This window comes from Mustela nivalis (genome assembly GCF_964662115.1).
Source record: "Mustela nivalis genome assembly, chromosome: 5".
Lineage (NCBI taxonomy): Eukaryota > Metazoa > Chordata > Mammalia > Carnivora > Mustelidae > Mustela > Mustela nivalis.
This window is the reverse complement of record NC_139024.1, coordinates 98,649,905-98,666,177: the sequence shown is the minus strand read 5'-3', so window position 1 is coordinate 98,666,177 and position 16,273 is coordinate 98,649,905. Positions and strand designations below refer to the sequence as shown.

Here is a 16,273-nt window from a genome sequence, read left to right as displayed (position 1 = left end):
TTGCCAAGAAATTTAGCAAGGGTTGACCCCAAAATGCCTCTTCTATTGTCTCTGGAAAGTAGTCTAAACTGAGAGTTGGAAGACAGGATTTTTATCCCTAGACCCAGCATGTACTAAACAAATGGTTTGGGTCTCAGTTTTTGTAAAAATTGCAATTGATCATAACCATCCTGCTTACATCATAGGGCAATTATAAAGATTGAATTAGACCATGTATATGAAAACACCAAGTCACTCTAAAATTTATCAAGGTCACACCATTTCTATTCTGAGTTGCTGATGACCAATGTTAATTACTACTATGTATTAAAAGAGACAGTAACCAAAGTAACAAAAATGTTTGATGCCTTAGAGTTTCATAGCACCTTTCCTCTGAAGCTTGGCAGCTCTGTTCCCTCCTTAGGCCTTCTAATATCTTGCCAGGATGAGCTGCGGCCTGCGTCATTACTCCACACTTGCAGAAGAATGGGGAAGATGAAGTAGGAGGTCCCAGATCCACAGGCAGAATCAAGACTTGAGCCCCAGGTCTCGCCTTTGGACCATTTCCTGGTACATGCAGCACGCAGAGGAAGAGACAGGCATGACCGTGGTGTCTTCTCACAAATTATTTCAATAGAGGGTGCCTGGGTGGCTCAGTCGTTAAGCATCTGCTTTGGGCTGGGGTCATATCTCAGGGTCCTGGGATCACAGCTCACACAGGGCTCCCTGCTCAGTGGAGAGCCTGTTTCTCCCTCTCCCCCTCCCCCTGCTTGTATTCTGTCTCTTGCTCGCTCTCTCTGTCAAATAAATAAAATCTTAAAAAAAATAAATTTCAACAAATAATATTTTTAAAAAATTATTTCAAGTCGCCCAGAACAGATAAAGATATAATCTATTCCAATTACAGATGCTCAGCTGTAAAGTTCTCTTCCAAATTCAACTGGAATATTTAATAAATAAATAATAATGCCTTTACATTTTAAAAGGAGAAAGCCCTACCTGACTCCCTCTCCTCCTTGTCCACCAGGCTTCACCCATTCAAGGCACAGAAGACACTTCCTCCATCTCCAGGGGGAAACTCCCCAGCCCTAAGCTCAGCTGCAGTGCTGTTCATTCCCCAATTCCAGCTGCCAAAAACATCCCCCTCTCTCGAAATCCCTGGGCTTAGACTAGTGGGTGAGAACCCAGGCTCCCAAGGCCGTCTATCTGCGTCCGAATCCCAGCAGCTGTCTTCCTCTGGTCCCTTATCTGTCAGTGAGACATTGGTGGCAACACTAAAAAAGAACAACAAAAAGCATGGTCACTGCAGGGTTATTGAAAACGTTAAGGAGCGTCTGCATGGCGCAATTGGTTAAGCATCTTGACTCTTGACTTCAGTTTGGGTCATGATCTCGGGTTTGTGAGAATGAGCCCCATGTTGAGCTGTTGGGCTCTGCACTGGGGGTGGAACTCGCTTAAGATTTTCTCCCCCTCTCCCACTGTCGCTCCCTGCCCTCACCCCTGCTCCACTGCATGTGCACACACACACTCTCTCTCTCAAAAAAACATAATAATAATGGTAAGGCATGTAGAGCATTAATGACACATGGCAATATCCAATAAATATTCGCTGTCCAGTTCTCATCGGTTCCTTTACAGGTTTTTCATCTGCACCCAAGTAGCCAGTTCTGTGGGGATAGGAACCGATTCAGAGCACCCCTTGCCTAGGTCAGAAGAGAACATCCCAGCTCTGCCATTTATGAGCTCTGTGGGCTTAGCCTGTCATTTAATTTCTGTGTCTCAGCCCCTCCTCTGCAAAATGGGGAGAAGATGAAAATTAAAGGCAATTATGCATATCTATATCTTAGCCCTTATTTGGTGTTTAAGAGTCTAAATTATATTAAAGAGTTAAGGCTCTGATGTCACCATGTTTCTCAGACCGTATTTTCTGACCTGTACAGCTGAAATCACAGATCAAAATTAGGAGGGGGAGAGAGAGAAAGAGAGAAAATGCAATGTGAGAATGCTCAGAGCTGGAAGGCAGTCGTATGAGATGTACTCTCCTCGAGAGACAAGAAGCCCCCAACTCTGCAATTGGAAGAGGGCTACCACCTCCTCCCTGATGAAGGGGAGAAGGAGGAGGAGATGGGGGAGAGCAGAGCAAGGAGGGGAGAAAGTCAGGGAACAAGTAAGGTGAACAGGAGTGGCGGCAGAGGGAAAGAGGAGAAGGGAGAAGAGACAGAGACAGGAGAGGACAAGGAGATGAGAGAGATTTATAAATAAAAAAGGCCGAACCTCATGGCCATGAGTTGGAGTTAAACAACCCCTAGAGGTGCGGACATTTCCGGGGATGGTTGTTTGTTCTAACAACAGAAGTTCAGGTGTGGTAGATACCATAGAATGCGTGAGATGGCCCCACAACTAAGTAGTCCCACATCCTACTTAACTGTCATATTAATTCAAGTAGGTGACAAATTCAGGACTCAGGTCTATTTCCCACAATAATGCAGTGTTTTTTCTTGGTTTTGATATAGGCTGAATATCTCAGCAATGCCACTAAATTTGAGGGGAGGGACGCCTGGGCCACACTGTCAGTTAAGTGTCTGCCTTCAGCTCAGGTCATGATCCCGGAATCCTGGGATCGAGTCCCACATCAGGTTCTTTGGTCAGCTGCAAGCCTGCTTCTCCCTCTGCCTGCCACTCCCCCTGCCTGAGCTTTCTCTCTTTGACAAATAAATAAAATCTCTCAAAAAAATGCAAATTCTTGGGAAAAAAATTTGAGGGAAAATTGTATGTTGTTTTATTGACAACTTTTTTGCTGCTGTTTTTTTAAATATTTTATTTATTTATTTGACAGAGAGAGATCACAAGTAGGCAGAGAAAGAGGAAGCAGGCTCCCTGCTGAGCAGAGAGCCCGATACGGGACTTGATCCCAGGACCCTGAGACCATGACCTGAGCCAAGGCAAAGGCTTAACCCACTGACGCATCTAAGTGTCCCTGTTGTTGCTGTTTTATTTTATGTTTTTTTTTTTAAGATTTTATTTATTTATTTGTCAGAGAAAGACCACAAGTAGGCAGAGAGGCAGGCAGAGAGAGAGAAGAGGAAGCGGGCTCCCTGCTGAGCAGAGCGCCTGATACGGGGCTCGATTCCAGGACCCTGAGATGACCTGCGCCGAAGGCAGAGGTTTTAACCCACTGAGCCACCCAAGCGCCCCTGTTGTTGTTGTTTTAATCAGGGGAAGATTACATGCTGTTTTACTAATAATTTTACGTAGATTACTCACCACCAGGAGACTCACCTCAGAGGTAAGGCCGTTCTCGGGGTGTAAGTCACACCACACCTTGTATCCTGCATACTTGCATTTGCACATTCGGCTGCAAGCATCTGCCTACATCATTATGATTTTCCTACAGTTGGTCCTGAGCAATAAATATCACACTATGCAATTTCTACTTCTTTTCCTTTGGTTTTTTTCTTTATGATTAAGCTGCGGCATTACACTGACTTTTAATTATGTATAGAAGTAGCTTATGTTATCTATGAAAGTCATTTTAGGATAAAAGGATTTTAATAAAAAAATTGTTATGAATAGGCTGTATTGGGACCAATGGGATTAAATCCAGGTCCTAGAAGCAACTATGACTCCTCCATTCCCTAATCCTTTCTCCTCTTGACCGCTTCAACATTAGGAGCCACAGGCCTGCAGGAGGTCCCTCAGGGGAGGCATTGGACTCTGGCCCTCTCTTTCGTGGGTTTCTGATACCTCGTCCCAGATAATGTGTTATATACAGAGGTAAGTAGACTTGCAGTCAATCATGCATAATCACTACCATTAATTTTAGTGTATAATAACATGATACAAAAATAAAGCATTTAATTTTGCAAACATTGTGATATTTCCAGTTAGTGGGTCTAGTTCAAGAAGATATGACTGCTTAAAAATGGTGCCCATGTGGCCTAGGTCATTCAAAGTCAAGAGACCTCTGAAACATTGTCCAATCACCAAGGCTCTAGAGCTGAAATCCAGAGGCTCCCATTCAGTCCCCTTCCTGCAAAGACGACCCTGCCTCCTCAGGCAAGTACACAGATCCAAAGCTTGGTTAGCTGAAAAGGACATAAAAACACTGATTTTCAGGATGGGAGTATTTCCCAGGTAGAAAAGAAACAGAGTAATGGTCAAAGAAAAGACTTTGCCACTGGAACACCTGCGTTCATCATCTTAGTCCTGACCCACCCAGCCCTGTAACCTTGGGTAAGTTTTACTTATCGTTGCCATAAATTGGTTCCTTAGCTATAAAGAGGGGGAAAACAATAGCACCTGCCCCTTAGGGTCCTTAAAGAATAAAACCATTATCTGCTGTCAAGCATCTAGGGGAGTGTTTGGCACATGGGACTCACTCAAGTAATGTCAGCTCTCAGACTTCTTTGGTGTGGGAATGTTCCTTCCTGCATCACAGCCTGACTTCCGCCATGCTTCCATGCCATTCTGCTCTACTAGGTACCTGGCCTTCTCTATAACCATGTCATCAAGGACAGGTCACATTAGAGGGAAAGTGCTAAAGGGAAACAAAGACACCAGAGAATTTCTGTTAGACAGGCACAGCCAAAGCAAAAGGAGTACGTGACCACTGGCCATATATTCAGAAAAGTTTGGACAATACAGTGCTTTGTTATATTTCATGAGTTCAGAGGACCCAAAGAAGCTCGTACAGTAGAACAATAGCTGACTTATCAGGTTTTTCAGTCATACTATCAGTTGCTGACCATTTGCCAAACTGCCTTTGGCCTGGCTCTGAATTCACATGACAAAAAGAGGGAAAGTATTAAAATGATCACTTCCACTAGACTTTGAAAGTCCCAGGTTATCTGCAAGATACCTTAAAATAAAATCAGAATGTAGCCTTTGCCTATGATGATAGAACACTAAGCTTACCCCACTACCGAGGTATCCAGATCTTGAGGAGGAGGAGGACATTTAATGAACATGAGCAGCGGGGAGCACACTACAGAATCGATGTGAGCTATCTGACGTCGGCCTACAGTTGGCAAATTCGTTTTCTAGGACGGCCATAACAAATTACCACAAACAGCAGCTTCAAACAATAGAAGCGTGTGCTTTCACAGTTCTGAAGGCTGGAAGTCAACAACTGAGGTGCCAAAAAGGTTGGCTCCTTCTGGAGGCCTCTGACAGTGAGCCTGTTCCACGCTCTTCCCTCGCTTCCGGAAGTTACCAGTCCTCCCAGATATTTCCTGGCTCATGGCTACCTCCTTTCAATCTCTGCTTCTGTTGTCAAGTGGCCATCTTCTCCCTGCTCACTCTCCTCTGTGTGTGGGTCTGTGTCCGGATCTCCCCCTCCTCACAGGAACACTGGTCATACTGGATAAGGATCTACCCTAATGACTTGAACTTAACTCGATTACATCTGCAAAGACCTTATTTTCAAATAAGGTGACGTTCACAGGTCCCAGGGGTCAGCATTTCACTGGATCTTTTGGGAAGACAGAGTCCAACCAATAACAGGTGGTAAATCTGGTATTCGCTGAAGAGAATCTAGAGTCAACCTAGTGCTATCTTGTCATCTGACCATTTTCATTCCTTAGATAAGGAGGGCAAACGTGTTTAACCTTTGGACTTGATTTTGGCCAGGATATCTCTCTTCTAGTAGTTTCTCACTCAAGCTCTCTGGTAATTTTCTGCATTTTAGGAGGAATCACATTTGCTTCATCTTTAAATCTGTTAACTCTTTACTTGGATAAGCCGCTCCAAAGAGAGTAAAATTACAAAGGCTATTTACATGGTCACTGTTGCCAGTGAAACTCAGAAAAAGAAAGAGTAGAGGCTGCCTAAGGGACGCTACTCGACTCTTACCAGAGGCTGTCTGTGTGGGAAGACTATTCACTAGATAGGAGGAAAAAATAGCAAATGGGGTCCCCTTCTTTAAAATTAAAAAACCCACCAGAATATATTCCAGCCCCTTCTGTATCTTTTAAAAGTAGGCAAGAAGTTTGGTTTAAGGCTATTAGCTTCCGAGGTTACAAATGTAAGAGAGAAGGTAAATGACAGTGTCCATGCAGACAAAATGATTTCTCCTTCCCCTTGTCCTTTAGGAAAAGACAATTAGAATACGACAGTTGCTCGTGGGGAGGTAGAAAGGGTGTTTATCTGTCTATGTATTTCTATCCTGGTTCAGCCACGGTGGCCCACGTGCCAAACCTGACTGCTGCCTGTTTTGTGGATAGAGTTGTCCTGGGACACAGCGTATCTGTCGATCTTACAGTCTATCACAGATTCCCACCACAATGGCGGACCGGAATGTTGCCAGCAAAGCCTAAAGCATTTACCATCTGGCCCTTACCAGAAACACTTTGCCAACCCTTTACTTAGATTTAGGGGATTAGGAACTGAAGAATACCACAAGACAGCAAGCAAGAACGGGTTACAAGTAATGACTTGCGGCAAATCTCTCGGCATGGCATTGCCATGTCTTTAACAAGCCTTTGGATTCAGTGGTAGAAGTTTGGCATTAGTGCCTACTGGAATGAGCCAAGTAGGATTTAAACTACGAAAACCCTGAGTAATCATAATCATCCCCATGCCAAAGTCAGTACCATGAACAATTAGAATCCCAGACCTGATGGAAAAGAAGACTGAATCCCAGTCCAGTAGGGAATAAAAATCCTCTTCTTCTATTTTTGCAACTATTTTTTGGTGTTGGGATGAAATCTGGCACAGCTTCTCCCTGCTCTCGTGATTCTTGTACTTTGTCCCTTCCTTTGCCTGGATCCAGACTGTGGGAGGGTATACCCATATGGTGCTAGACACCCCATACCCCTCTCAGGGTTCCCAAAGAGTACCCCACACACCAGCGCTCTATAAAAAGTCACTGCTGCTTTATCCCATGGCTGAGACTGCCCTCCAGGGCCCTGTACCCCGTCCGCAGGCCTCTCGCTTTGATCTAGGGCACCCACATTCTCAATCCAAACTGTGCCTCTCTGGCCAGCCCCTATGGATGAATGCCTCGGTCGAACTGTCTGCCTGGCTTCCCATCAGCTCATCTTTGAATCCAGGCCTGCTGCAGAAGTGCCAGACCTGATCTCTCCCTGTCTGCTCTGACCTCATCGTTTTTCCCCTAAGGGCACCACATCCAATCCCTGCCACTAAGCCATGGGGACTTCCACGTAACATATTGGCTGGTCCCTTTTTGCTGAATCTGTTTTTCCATAACAGTTTCTGGGTTAACTTGTCTTAGAACATACCAGAACTTGAAAGTTCTGCTTATCCTTTATGCTCTAAGAAAATAAAGAAATTAATGTGTGTGTGTGTGTGTGTGTGTATTATAATATATATTTACATTATATACTATAGGCTATATATACAGTATATTAGTGTATATAGTATATATATAAACAGTGTGTGTGGGGGGATGTATATCACTTAGAAGTGTGCCTGGCAAAGAAAAGCATCTAATATATGTTATTTTATCAAGGTCTGAGCCAGCAATTGTAGTTTCTTCAGGGCTACGTGGTATTCAGAGAACTTTTGGAATCAAGCATTTATTTCTAAGAACAGTATTGGATGCTGGAACTCTAGCCTTCTCCAGTATCTCTTTTTACTGTTTCTCAATTCCTGTTTTCAGGTGGAAAAGAAAGGCTTGGAAAATTTGCCTTTGAAGAAGGAAAGACTGCCTGAGTTTATTTTTCTTATTTTATTTTTAATCCACTGAAACTCAGTATGGCCAATAAATAGGTGATCCTTAAACCCTCACCAGCTTTGTCTAAAACAAGCATTTTTTTTTTCATCTTCCTAACAGAATGTCTTTTATGCTTTCATGTGCAGCAAGAAAATACTAGCCCGGAAGGAACCACTAAGAGCAAGAGGCCTTTTGTTAGCCCAGTGTGACTCCACTGGGGGCATCTATTTTCATGCCTTGCTAAATTATCCATGATAATGATGTGCTGAGGGTTTGCTGCTCACTTCTTGAGCTTCAGGTCCCTCCATGTCTGGTTTCTTGCCCTTTGAACTCTTCTACCCGCTGGCCTTGGGACAGGGCTCTAGGAAGGCATGTGATAGAAATCAGGAAGTGAAGATGCTGGTTCCCCAGCAAGAGCCAGAATGGAAACAGGCCTATTTCAAAGATTGTGGGGGCCAAACCCATGCAGTACTATTCCTGATACTACCCGTCTGGTGTCTGTTCCAGAAGTAACACTGTGGGATGGATAATAATTAATGGGCCTGTAGGGACCAGACCAATAACTGGGTAGCCACTGGGAAATTTCAGACTGCGGGCATGGCTCCAGGTGTGAGATCATACATTATCTTTAGACTCATTTAGAATAGCTGGAGCTGGAGTGGGACCCATACTGGCTTGGGGGCAAAGGACCTCCCAGGGACATTATGTTCCATGCAAAGACCAGAAGATTCCTTATATCTTTATCTGCTTTATTGTTGTCCTTATCACAAATATCATAAATGTTTATATCCCCCATTTAAAATTTGAGCTCCTTAAGGGTTTTGATCATATGATTTTCATGTTTATGTCCCCAATGCATACTGATCAATCAATTAATTCATCAATCAATCAATAAATCACGTTTAGGTTAAAAAAGAACACTATATTTACACCCTTCAATTCAACCAAACCAGTTGAGATACTCATGAGGATTTAGAGACTCCTCCAGGGTGGATTAAAAGTGGTATCTTCCTCTCCCCTACCTCATTCTCTGAGGTCATTCACAAATGGACTGGGAATATATTGTCCCACCCTTGCCTTAAAACTAAAAAGCTCGGGATGTGCGATATTGGAAGAATACAGAGGATAATGAAATTTCTCCCACCCATCTGCCAGGGGGCCTGAACTCCCCCCAAGCCTAGATGGAGGGATTCACCCAAATGCTTGCTGTAATCTAGTGCATATCCTCTCCTAGGATGGCAGAAAATTGGTGCCATATCTCTGTGTCTCTGAAAGTCATTTCTTTATCAAATCTGACCAAAGAGCATCTCTTGATCTTCTACTGCTGACAGCATTGACCATTCCAGTAGTTCAGTGTTGTCCTGACCAAGCCCTCTGCAAGTGTGCATGACTCATCAAATCCCATATTCTGGAGGTTACAATAGGCTCACAGCCATAGCGAGGTGACCAACCTGCCCCTTTCCCAAGAACAAAGACCACAGAAGTTCTTTCCCTTCTTTATCCTCCTGATTACTCCATTTTATGTTATTTCTTTAAATGAATCTAAGTTTCTTGTACATTCCTTAATCTTAGTCCCTCACTCTAGATCAGCGTAGATTCAATGACCTCTACGTAGCTCTTAACAACCCACTGGTTCACCATCTGAGTCTGACCTTCTGGACTTGGACCTCTGGTCAAATATCTGATACAAAAAATAAAGACTTTCAAACTTCCAAGGGATAAGAACCAGAACAACACACCCAACCCCAACAAGTCTCCATGTCTCTCAGAAGTAACAACTATTCAGATGTTAAAAGACTGGGCGCCTGGGTGAATCAGTAGGTTGGGGCCTCTGCCTTTGGCTCCGGTCATGATCCCAGGGTCTTGGGATCGAGCCCCATGTGCTGAGCAGAGAACCTGCTTCCCCCCTCCTCTCTCTGCCTGCTTGTGATCTCTGTCAAATAAATAAATTAAAAAAAAAAAGACTAACAGAGGTACCTCACGCTCCTCATTCCCCTGATTAAACTGATTACAAGAAGGGGGTGGAAAACAGAAGGGAATGGAGGGAAACCAAGTAGGAGGTACACTGGCTCGAAGCCACATGCTTGTGGGGGAAACAAATTCTTTGCCCTCCCCCAACATGATTCCCAACCTTTTAGGAATCTTGGCACTCTATCATTATCTACTTGACTGTCCGGTCTTGATATGACAGCCTCCCATCCTGCACATGCATGAAAATGAAATGCAATTCATTTAATGTTTTTAAATGTGAATGAACAAGACTTTAATTGCAAGCATTTTGCGGCATCCTTTACAACAACTTGGAACATGTTGGCTAAGTGGAACGGACACTGCTTTTTAAAATAAAATTAAGCCAATTGTGTAGCTGTTACAACCCTGTAGTCACGTTATGAGGTGAGCCTTGCTGCAACAGTCCTAGGAAACAGCCGGAGCCATTGGAACCTCAATCAGGGAGATAGTGCAAGCCAGAAAGAGTTCCCAGGAGGTCCCAACACCCTTTCTGCAAATGACTCCAGGGCATAAGCTCAGATCCTTCCAGTGAACCCTCTTTTGCTTGAGCTGCTTTCAGGTGTTTTCAATCCTTACAAACAAGTGATGCTGAAATGGCACGTAAAAAAAGGACACATGGAGACCAATAAAAAATCTTTGACAGACCCATGCCCCACCTCCCTTCAGCCATCAGAGTGCAGTGCCTTGTGGGGAGCAGAAGGGAAACAGAAAGATTGCCTCAGCATCTGGAGCTACAGATGTGCTGCCCAGTTTTGCTATGACCAGATCTGTGCTCTCCTACATAACACAGCCATTGATCTACCCATATATGAGTGTTTAACTCTGGATAGAAGGAGGCATTTTTCTTGGCTCCCTTGGCCAGTATCTTTTTTTTTTTTTTAAGATTTATTTATTTATTGGACAGAGTGAGAGAGATCATAAGTAGGCAGAGCAGCAGGCTGAGAGAGAGGGGGAAGCAGGCTCCCCCCAAGGAGAGAACCCAATGCGGGACTAGACCTCAGTCATGACCTGAGCCGAAGGCAGAGGTTTAACTCACTGAGCCACCCAGGTGCCCTCCCTTGACCAGTATCTTTTGACAGACCAAGAGGAAAATGGACGCTGAACTACATGGACAAGAAAAATAAAAGATGGAGACTTATGGCCAATATATTCCCACCCAAACATGCACACACTCCATTCTACAGAGCACATAAAAGAAAAGACCTTAGATTTAGAAAAAGACTTTTTCATGAGAAGGATACTTACTGGGCTTTTCTACAAAGAGGTTTTGCCCTCTGCTTCATTCCTGCTATAAAACAAGATCCAACTTGGTCTGGCCTTAATGGGGAAATGCAAAGTTTGAAAATTTTTATTTCCCCAGCTTCTTGCAGAGCCCCACCTCCCACGTTATTATGCTAACTTCCTGTCTTCCACCCCATCTACCCACAACCTCCTGATTTCCCTCTTGCCCATGGCCTGGTCAACACATATCAGTCAGTGGTCATTTCCTCAAGGCTCTGCCTTCTGCCTTGTGACCGTGGGTGGTACCAGTTCACATAGGAAGTAGTAGTGCGGACAAAAGTCTTTGGATTAGCCAGGTTGACAGGCACAACTGTGTAGTCCCATGCCTTCCCTGGGCTCAGTTTCCTAGTGTGTAAGATGGAGATTTCTTTGACCATAATGTTAGCGAGGATGTGGAGCAAAGGGAACCCACATGCACTGTTGGTGGAAATGCAAACTGGTGCAGCCACTGTGGAAAACAGTGTGGAGATTCCTCAATAAGGTAAAAATAGGACAACCCCATGATGCAATAATCACACTACTAGTGCTTTTACCCCCAAAACACAAAAACAGTGACTCAAAGGGATACATGCACCTCAATGTTCATGGCAGCTTATTTACAATAGCCAAATTATGGAAGCAGCCCAAGTGTCTACTGATTGACGAATGGATGAAGAAGATGTGGTATATATATATACACATATACACACACACACACACGCGCGCACACACAATGGAATATTACTCAATCATCAGAAAGGATGAAATCTTCTCATTTGCAATGATATGGACGGAGTTAGAGACTCTAATGCTCAGTGGAATCTGAGAAAGACAAATACCATATAAATCCATTCATATGTGGCATTTAAGAAACAAACAAAAAAGCAAGCAAGCAAAGGCAGGGGGAAAGAGAGAGATGCAAACCAAAACACAGACTCCCAACTGCAGGGAACAAGCTGATGGCTACCAGAGAGGAGGTGGCAGGGGATGGGTGAAACAGGCTATGGGGATGAAGGCGGGTACTTGTCATGGGGAACACCGGGTGATACACGGAAGTGTTGGATCACTATGTCGTACACCTGAAACTAATGCAACACTGTGTGGTACATCTACTGGAATTTAACATTTTTAAAAATGGAGATTTCTTCTCTCTTGATGGTGAGTTCTCTCTCTCTTGCTGACCAGATGGAATGCACATCTCCAGGCTGAGGGCAGGCACCTCCTGGAAGCCTCTCCACACTTTCCTGGGGGTGAGGGGGGAGTCCTGGCCTTCTCTTCTCAGATAACAAAGTACTTGCCTCCTTAGAGCTACTGTAAGTGTAGGTCCGAAAGTGCGTGGAGTTGAAGGACAAGTTTACGAGGCAAAGGGCAGAGGATGGAGGCCTTTCTGTTCCAGGGGGCTTCTGGGTCCTCATGGGGAGAATATGCTTCCAAATACCTACTATGGTCTCAGATGAAAACCTCAGGACGCTGAGCAGTAGAACTCAGTACAATGCTGCATAAAGATCAAAACCAGAATTGGGCAGATAAAATTTTATTGTGAAAGAGGTTACTTGGGAATGACAATGTGATGACATGAAAGTAACTGAGTTTATATACTGAGATGGAAAAAAAAAAACGATTAAAGTCATTGTTAAATGCTTAGCCAATTCAGAGTCCTTTGGGGGAAACAAAATGTCCCTTAACATGTTAAAAAAATTTAAATTATTCATTTTAGAGCCTTAATAAATCTCTTTGACTCTTTGTTGGCAAAGACTTTAAATCTATCTCTTCCTGAAATAATTTTGTTCATTCAGTAACTTTTGATTCCAAGAAATTTTGACCTTTCAGATTCAAAGCTTTGACCATGCAGGTGAAACACCAAATCCAGATAATGAGTTCGAGAGAACGTAGCTGAGAGTGTGGCTGGGCATTTCATTCTCTGAAGTATCTTAGAAAATAAAGTCTATGGTTGTTTATGTGAAGACAGTAATGCAAGTCACATCATTGTGTCAATCTTTAGTTGGTTACAGTTTTTTTTGTTTGTTTGTTTTAAGATGTTATTTATTTGAGAGCAAGAGAGAGCGCAAGTGGGCATGAGCCGGGGTCGGGGGATGTGGAGCACGACAAAGGCAGAGAGCGAGGGAGAAGCAGACTCCCAGGGGAGCAAGGACCCCACTGCAGAAGCTCATCTCAAGACTTGGGGATCATGACCTGAATCCAAAGCAGAGGCTTAACCAACTGAGCCACCAAGATGCCCCTAGTTGGTAGTAGTTTTTAAATTTAACTAGTGAGTTAGTTATTCCCTCACCATATTCCATAAAGACTAAAAGGCCACTTAGAAGATTTTATAAAAGATAGCTTGATAACATAAGTTACAGAGGTGGAAACCAAAGGGGAAAACAAAGGTAATTTCCTGAAATAGAACTAGGAATGAATCCAACAAAAGATTAATTGTTTACTATATGAAGCTATTTAGTGACTTCAGTACCAACTTTTTAACCAAGTGAGGAAAAAATTGTTTGACTTTTTATAAATAGAAAATGTTTAACTTTTTACTCTTTCTAGTTTAAATTTTACCTATTTGAAGGACATTTCAAAAATATTCCAGTGCACATCTCAGAATCTTCTACTAAGTCATCTTAGAATCAAAATTTTATCTTATTGTCAAATTAAATGATTTTTTTCTACTTGACAGTTCAAAAATAAGGACTATTATATCATTGGAAAATCTTGCAAGAAAGCAAATCTCAGGGCGCCTGGGTGGCTCAGTGGGTTAAGCCGCTGCCTTCGGCTCAGGTCATGATCTCAGGGTCCTGGGATCGAGTCCCACGTCCGGCTTTCTGCTCGGCCAGGAGCCTGCTTCCTCCTCTCTCTCTCTGCTTGCCTCTGTGCCTACTTGTGCTCTCTCTGTCAAATAAATAAATAAATAAATATCTTTAAAAAAAAAAGTCTCTTATGGTTTAAAAAAAAAAAAAAAAAGAAAGAAAGAAAGCAAATCTCAGCAATAGCGTGAACTCCTGGGAGGTGAAGAGATTGTTTTCAGGAACTAAACAGAGAGATACATTTACATTTATACATATATTTAAGACAAAAATAATTTATGTAGGAATTGCTTGTAACTTTCTATTTCCAAGCTTTGAAGACTTTGCATACACCCTATACCTCTACTTAATAAACTAGTCTTTTACTTAAAAGATTTTTCCAATAAAAATTTTAGTTTTATCAGGTTTGGGGCCAGCAAAGGAAGTCAGTCACCTTGCAAATTTCAGTAACACATAACCCTTAGATGGGTTCACAATTTCTGATCTTAGATTTTCTAAGTCCTACTTTCCAGGACTCTGTCCCATATTCTGTCCTACTGAATCATCAGAATATCCTAGAAATTCCAGCATTCTGACCAAAAAAAAAAAAAAATATATATATATATATATATATGTAGGTGTGTGTGTATAATATATATTTTATTGTATATAAACTATGTACTATACTTAATATATATCATATAAAGGTGTACTTGCAATTCTTTTTATTCCTAGATATATCCCAATAGATTTGTTTATATGTTAAATTACTGTTTATTAAGCCACTGGAAATAATTTTTCTCTGTATAGTTAAGCTACTAACTCAACACAGTAATTTTTAGTTTACTTTGTTTTTAGGAATTATTTTTGAAATTTAATTTGATTTTTATCATTACATAAAATCTTTACATGTTTCTAAAATCAAATTCCCCAAACAAGGTATAACCCAAAGTGTAGTTTGTAATGTGTTTCCTTCATCCTATTCCCAATGTAGGTAACCAATTTTTTTTATACCCTTTTGTTATGACTTCAAGTATAAGCAAATACACATTCATATCCCTGACATTTCGGGGCCTAAAGAGTGAAATATTATCTATTTTCTTTCATCGTGTCTTTTTCAGGTAGTAAAGCATCCCACGGAGTATGTATCAATAGCAGCAAGAGGATGAATATACTATTGACTTTGAAATGGATATATGACAACTCTTTATTAACCAATAAATGTAATCTTATTAAGTTATTTTTTCTTAGATATTTTTATTCTTTTCAACAGAACTATCTTCAATGTGTGTCTTAATATATCATCTTTGGAGAATTTTTATATTTGAAACATTTTAACAGACTCTTCAGACAAAATAGTCCAATCTGCAGCTCAGAAAATATTATCATCACTCTTAAAGACCATAAATTAAAACTCCTCCATCTTTCGAGTTGGAAAACTGGGTCTCCAAATCACAGGACGAATTTTTTTTTTTTTCACTTTTAAAAAAAGGAAATGAAATAACTTCAAAGTTATAGAAAAGTTACAAAAACAGGAAAAAGAATCCTGTATAACCCAAATTCATCAAATGTTAATGTTTTAGTACACTTTCTCTTCATCTCACTCTCTTTTCTCTCAATGTATACACACACACGCACACCCAGAACAAGAACATCCTCTCACATAACCACGTTGCAATTATAAATTTAACATTAATACCATAATCACTATCTATCATTCAGTCTATATTCAAATTCTTCCAATTTCCCCAATCATGTCCTCTCTGGCAACCTAGGATCCAACCCAGGATTCTGAGTTGCATTTAGCTGCTGTGCCTCTTTCATTTCCTTTCATCTGGAAAAGTTCCTCAGCCTTTCTTTGTCTGACAGTGATGGTTGTGAAGAGTGCAGACAGTCCCTAGAACAGGAGCACTATAATTTATAATTTCTCAATCCCTTCTGGTGTTGGCTTTACCTTCACAGAGGAAGGTATTTAAAAAATATATTAAAAAAAAATATTTTATTTATCCGTGTGTGTGTGTGTGTGTCTGTGTGTGTATGCAGGAGAGAGAGAGAGAAAGCACAACCTGGGGGAGCGGGGGATGGGGGGGAGGCAGGCTCCCCACAGAACAAGGAGCCCGATGCAGGACTCAATCCCAGGACCCTGGGATCATGACCTGAGCAGAAGGCAGATGCTTAACTGACTGAGCCACCCAAGTGTCCCAGTGTCTGCTCTTCTAACCTTCTAGAATCTATTCCTTGAGGGTGAATAAACCGAACAATTTATTTTCAGGAGCTTTTATTTGTAGCGTCTGAATCCACATACACATACAAGGACTCTAAGCAAACCTAAAAATAGTAGTTGGGGCGGTGGTAGCTCTCTCTGTTTCATGTATTTACTCATTGGCTCCTTATGATAACTCCAGGAGAGTAATACAATTACTTTTTATACCTTTTTATAACAGGAAACTGAGGCACAAAGCAGCTAAGCAACTGGACAAAATTGCACAGCTAGAGTGTGGCAAAACCTGAACTTCAACCCCAGCAATCTGGCATGAGAAGCTTCTATGGGTCCTTTCTCTCACAAATA

The 16,273-nt window shown here is 42.0% G+C and overlaps 1 protein-coding gene across 2 annotated transcripts in view; it reads left to right on the top strand.

The window, feature by feature from the left end:
- The window catches only part of KLHL31 (kelch like family member 31), a 29,695-nt gene extending 26,654 nt beyond the window's left edge, over window positions 1-3,041 (top strand). The window contains exon 4 of one of the 2 annotated variants that reach the window (XM_082729405.1): window positions 3,017-3,041. The gene's annotated coding sequence lies outside the window, so the exon portion shown is untranslated. Of the gene's footprint in view, window positions 1-423; window positions 768-3,016 lie in introns of those variants that run through there. The other variant, XM_082729404.1, reaches the window with a different exon arrangement.
- The last annotated feature ends 13,232 nt before the right edge of the window (window positions 3,042-16,273 follow it).